Genomic DNA, 6,118 nt, shown 5'->3' with positions numbered 1-6,118 from the left:
AAGTAAGCACCTCACAGAAGCATCATTTAACAATGTAACAATTCCATTTATGTTCATTCATACAGTTACAACTAGTGACAAAGGAGGATGGAGATTGAAACAGTAAATCCATGTGCCTAGATCATTATTATTTTTTTTAATTAAAGAACAAGGGGAAAATCTACGTATAAAGTATAACCTGCAGCTTCTGCTACTGAAGTGTAGTGTACTAGTGCTTAGGACAAATACAATCTTGCCTATGAAATTAAGATCATAATATTTGTGTGCCCTGGTTTGATGGGTCAGGGCATGAACTGCACTTTTAGCCATACTCCTGGACTAAGATGGGTCTGAAATAGCCTTTGACTTCTCCTTCCCTGATATTGCAAACTTCAACTCATCTTTAAATATTTAAATAAAATGTTTTTTTATCTTCAGAAAGCTTTCCTTTATCACCAGGTTCCACTCTAGTAAGAGTGACCTGCTCTGTCCTCTCCATTTCTATACCATATTTTGTGTTTGTTGAAGTAGAATGTGAGGCCAATATGGCTACAAGTGGCTGCTCAAAGCAGAGGTCCAAGTGATTATAGTTTGTTAGCTCTTACATGGTTCTCACACAAGATAGCCTGTGAGGTAAGATTCCTGACTCTGCTTAGTCAATATATAGGAATCACAATAGGTCTGATGTTCTCAATCACAACATGTTTCCCATTGCAAACTAAGAATCTCAAACCAGGCTGAAAACATTTTGTGTGTGTGTAAGTCTGATGTCAGGATTCAGTTTGTTAGTGTGTTTCTCATTGGCCCACGTGATTCAAAAGAGTCTCTAAACTCATATTAGAACTGTGTTTACTTATGTTCTACCTCGAATGCTTGTTTCTTTTTACTTTTCCAAACTCTAGTCTGTTTCTCTTGCCTGGATCTAGAATATTTGCATATTTCATTCTTTAAAAACTAAGGACCTAACTTGGATCCACTACCTCCTTATATATGCAACATCTAACAACCTGGATCAGGCAATTTTGTTAGTGAAATTGACTGCTATTTTAAATTTTGCTGGGAAACATATAAACTGGACTGTCTCAGGCAAATGGGGCCATATGGGAACCCTAGAAATAATGGAGAACCTAGAATACTATTATCTTAGAGAAAATATTTGTGGTCACTCTTCCACTGGGCAGTATTTTGGAATAAGTAGCAGGAGACCCTAATACCCAGAGCAAAGAGAGTTAATATTTTTTTAAAAAACTCTGAAAAGCAGGACCAAAGAAATATTATAAAAGCATTCTGTGACACAGGCATGTACTTTTTGAGACTGTAATAGCTCCCCAGACTATATTGTTATAAGCTTGATAAAACAGGGTGAGGATTTTTGCCCCGTTTTTATTTTTTTGTTTGTTTTTCTTTTTGTGCAAAGGCAGGGGGCATATTATATTAAACAGCCAGTCTTCAACATTGCCAGAACCAAGAAACAAGTTGTACATTGCAGCTGTAGCTTTAGAACCAAAGGAAAGCCTTTATATGTATTTATTACAGTGGGGAGGAAAAAAGGCAGAGATAGTCAATTCAGCTGCACCAAATTTTATATATATGTGTAAATTTATATATATATAATATATATATATTATATATATATATATTATATATATATATATATATATATATACTGACCCATATGTTAGAAATTGCTAATTATTTATGACAAAAATTTGTAAGCAAAGCTTATGCAATCTTTTTAGAGAGGGGCTTCTTTATGACAATAATTCATTTTATTGATACTTATTATCTACTCTATATTTCTACACTCTTAATGCCTCCCACAAACACTGAAACTCACTCTAAAAATCTAGCATCTTAGAATGAAAAAATATGGTGTTTAAAATAATGATTTAAAGGAGGGAATTTGATGCCAATATGTACGTTCTTATAATTATCCCAGAAAAGTTCCTAAGGGTTCCAAACTGCCTGAAGTTCCATTAATCTGGGCTAGGCTAAATTAAACATAAGATAGTTCAGCTGTGTTTGTTTTTAATTTGCAAAGGAATTTAGTGTTCCCAAAAGTGAGGGACTAGCAAACCAGGCTTCAATCAATCAGGAATATTTTGGGCATCTCTGCAAGTAGCATTAATGGGAAAGACCTGCTGTTATAACCCGCAGGGTCTTTGGCAGGTCCTGAAATAAGAAAAAGGGAAATTTATAAGAGAACATGAAGTCTAACAAGCTGGTCAAAGAAAGAAGTGGTAAAATATGAAATATTTAGCTAAGCTGAGAGGGTTCTAGAGTTGAAGGAGAATTACATCAGAGAGTCAGAAGGTTTTAATGAAATATTATTTTATAATTAACCTATAATTGTATTCATTTAATACAGGTACATAATTTAAAATTTCAACTCATACTATAAAACCTGTTAAGAATACATTTCCGTTCTTCCTGACCTCTGTCATGTTACCCAGCAACAGATTTTAACTTGTTTCATGTTTTCTTCTGTTATTTAGCACTCTAAACTTTTATTTCCTTCTTAGCTCTTAAGTGTCAGATATTAGCCCACTACAGCCTATTATGGAAAATAATGATTTACCTCATCACCCACCCCCTCTTTGGGAGAGTTACAGCAGGGATTTAGTTAAATAAATACTATGATTTTGTAAATGGAATTTACTTCTGAACCAAGTAATAGATTATGATTTTTTTTCTTGTACATGTTATTGTTTTACTGCCAACGAATATTTGTGTGTTTTAAAAATTCACTTAGTTTTTATTTACAGTGAATCTTCCATAATGCTCAGACTCATGGGTTATACCCATCTCAATAATATTTTCCAAATGGTCCAATACATGAAATAAGTTTTCAGTTCTCTTTTTTTTTCTAACAATCTCTTTTCCTATAGACATCCGATTTTACATGAAGGAATTTACATTGGTTTCTAGGCCTGCTGCACAGCTATCATCCTGAGACTTCTTTTACTCCTATCCTTTGTTGGAGCTTTTGATTCTGGCTTCCCAATATCTTCTTTCTCGGTTTATATTCTCGCTTTGAGGTAGCAAGTCTTCCAGGAATTTCCTAAAAAAGAATGCTTATATGTTTAGCAAAACAAAACAACAAAAATATGACAATTCTGAAGTCCTAAAAATACTTTTTGTTCCACCCTCACACTTAAATGTTAGCTTGGCTTCTAAAACACTCTAAGTTAAAAATATTTTCCCCTCAAATTATGAAAGCATTGCTTTATCCTTTTTCTAGTGTGTTGTTTATAAAATCTGATGCCATTCCAGTTCCTGACACTTTATATGTAAACTCTTCCCACCCCACCACTAAAACTCTTATGATAATTATAATAATAATCAATTCTTGATTACTTACTCTAAGATACTACATCATGAACTTTGTGTGCATTTTAATAATAATTTAATCCTCACAATGACCTTAGGTGATAGGTATTATCAATATCAATCCCACTTTACAAATGAGGAAACTGAGCATTAGGACACCAAGTGAATTGTCTAAGTCATGCATCTGATAAGTGGTGCAGATGGGTGATGAATCCCGGCGGTCTGGTGCTAGACTCCATATGCATAACCACTCTACCATCTGCCTCTCTTTTTCAGGTGTTTTGAAATGAGTACTTGGACTTTCAGTTTGGAGAAACCTTCAGTTATGGGAAAGTGTTGTATGATTGGTTTTCTCTGTTTTATTCTATTAGTTGGATTTTGGATACTCTTAATTAAATCTCTAATTTAAAAATTTTTATTTTCCTTTTAACATTAAAAAATAGGTTTATCCTGCTTTTCAGAAAATTCTATGAATGATCCAACCTTTCCATTGCCATTATTATGAGTAGTAGTATTTAATTTCAGTGATCCTGTTTTTGATTTGCGAGGGTCATTTCCTGTTTCCTGGTTACTCCTTTTATTATTTTAAAAGCACCCTGCATTTGTTTCATAGATGGGACATCTTCTTCTTTCTTTTAGGATACAAATTATACATTTAGGTTTCCTACTCCCTACTTTGTTTCTATATCCCCAAAGTTTCTTTCTTCTATTGTGTGCTTTGGTCTCTCTTTTTTAGGCTGAGTCTTTCCTCCAATGACCAGGGATTGTTGACAGTTACCATGGATGACCCAGGGATGAGCAAGCTTGATCATTGGAGGGAACCTCCAGTGCTGATATTTGGAATAATTGAATTTTTCAAGATAAGAATTCTTCAATCTCGTGCTTGGGGTTCTAAACCTTAAAGCAGGAGTTCTGGTAGTTAGGATAAAGGATAGACATTGAGAAGGGCTGGAGGTTCCATGGTTCAATACTAGACCTTTATATATTCTACTTTCAGCCCCATATCCCAGCCCTCTACTGAGTCTAGAGTCCTTGAGACCAAAGTCTGTCAGCGTTATTATTTCCAGAAACATAACACTCTTTCAATATGTATGTTTTGAGGGGTGAGGGAGAAGTGGGCATTAGTCAACTGACTGTATCCACATTTTTGACTGGTTTCTCTGTTTTGAGCTCCATACTTATTTCTTGCCTTACTGGGGTTCTAGCCACAGATTGATTCACTTCTTGTAGATAGCTTTCTCTATAGGCAATTAGACTATTGTCTCCTCCTCTATGATAAGGCATTTTCCACTCCTTCATCTGCTTTCTAACCCATGAAAAATTTTTGAAATCCTTTATCCACTGATTTTTTTTTCCCTATTCTCTCTCTCTTTTTTTTTAACTTTTTAATTTTATATTGGAGTATGGTTAATTAATAATGTTGTGTTAGTTTCAGGTGTACAGCAAAGTGATTCAGTTATACAGATACAGGCGTCTATTCTTTTTCAAATTCTTTTCCCATTTAGGTGGTTACATAATACTGAGCAGATTTCCCTGTGCTATACAGTAGGTCCTTGTTGGTTATCCATTTTAAATATAGCAGTATGTACATGTCCCTATTCTCTTAATTTCTTTTTCTCTTGTGGATAGATTTGTTTACCAATTTAATATTGCCTTTCCTCTTAGATTAGTGGAATTTTAGGAGATAAATGTAAAAACTCAATGTATATTTTAAAAATTTTTATATTTTTGATGTTGATGGGATACTCTGTGCAGGTAAGATGACTAAGTGTATAACAAAGTATATACAAGACATAATTAGAGTCATGTGCACATGTGGCTGTGTAACATATGATTGAAATAGTAAAACCCTCCATTATTTTTCTCCTTCTCTTTGTGTAAACTAGTTAATGAAGATTTCACAGGGGCATGGATTGGGACCTTTGTTCTGGGGATAATGAGTAATATAACCTGACATATATTAAAATGTATTTGGGCAAAGGACAAATTGCAAGGAAATAAGAGGATGTCTTATCAGAATGGGTGAAGTGAGTGGAGAGGAGTGCAAACAGACTGAGAATCTTGAGCCAATGGCTACTAATATGAAACATAAAATTGCATGACTTGAGTAATCACTGTTAGGAAGAAGCTTAACATATTTATTAAATTCATACTCACCATTACTGATACCATGTTACTAGCAAGTTCTCCTAAGTATCACTTTTTTGGCTCATTCATATCTGTCCCTAGATTTCTCTGAGTTGTCCTCTTTTCCCCCTAAGGCACAAATCTCCAATTCCAGAGTGAAAGAGTTTGCCTAGATTAAGAAGAAAAGTTGGAGATAAATTTTAGAGAAAGGTGAAACTGTATGGGACTATAACAAGGTGAGGGACATTTAGATACGTTAGGGGGCAATTAAATTTCTTTAAACATCTCTAGCACTCCTTCCCTTGATTCCACTCCTAACTTGATTAGTTAACTCAATGCCACTAGGAAAAGAATGACATACTGTACTGTTTTATTTTGCTAGTAGGGTGTATTTGAATTCTGTGATAGTAGAACAATAGGCTGATTATATCTCAATCATGACAATTTTCAGACACACCATATACATATTTAGGTCTATAATATGTTACAACAGGAATACGGAGGAAAGTTGTCTTCAATACTTATCCTCAGGCTTAGAAAGAGAGTAATGGAGAGAGGAAATAAAATGATAAAGGACTGTCAGATTCTTGCAGATAGCTTTCTCTATAGGCAATTAGAAAATTATTATTATTGATAATAATTATTATTATAATTATTCGTGTTAGTAAGAGTAGGGCACCTT

Source organism: Balaenoptera ricei, chromosome 1, assembly GCF_028023285.1.
Source record: "Balaenoptera ricei isolate mBalRic1 chromosome 1, mBalRic1.hap2, whole genome shotgun sequence".
NCBI classification, from domain to species: domain Eukaryota; kingdom Metazoa; phylum Chordata; class Mammalia; order Artiodactyla; family Balaenopteridae; genus Balaenoptera; species Balaenoptera ricei.
This window is presented reverse-complemented; position numbering follows the sequence as displayed.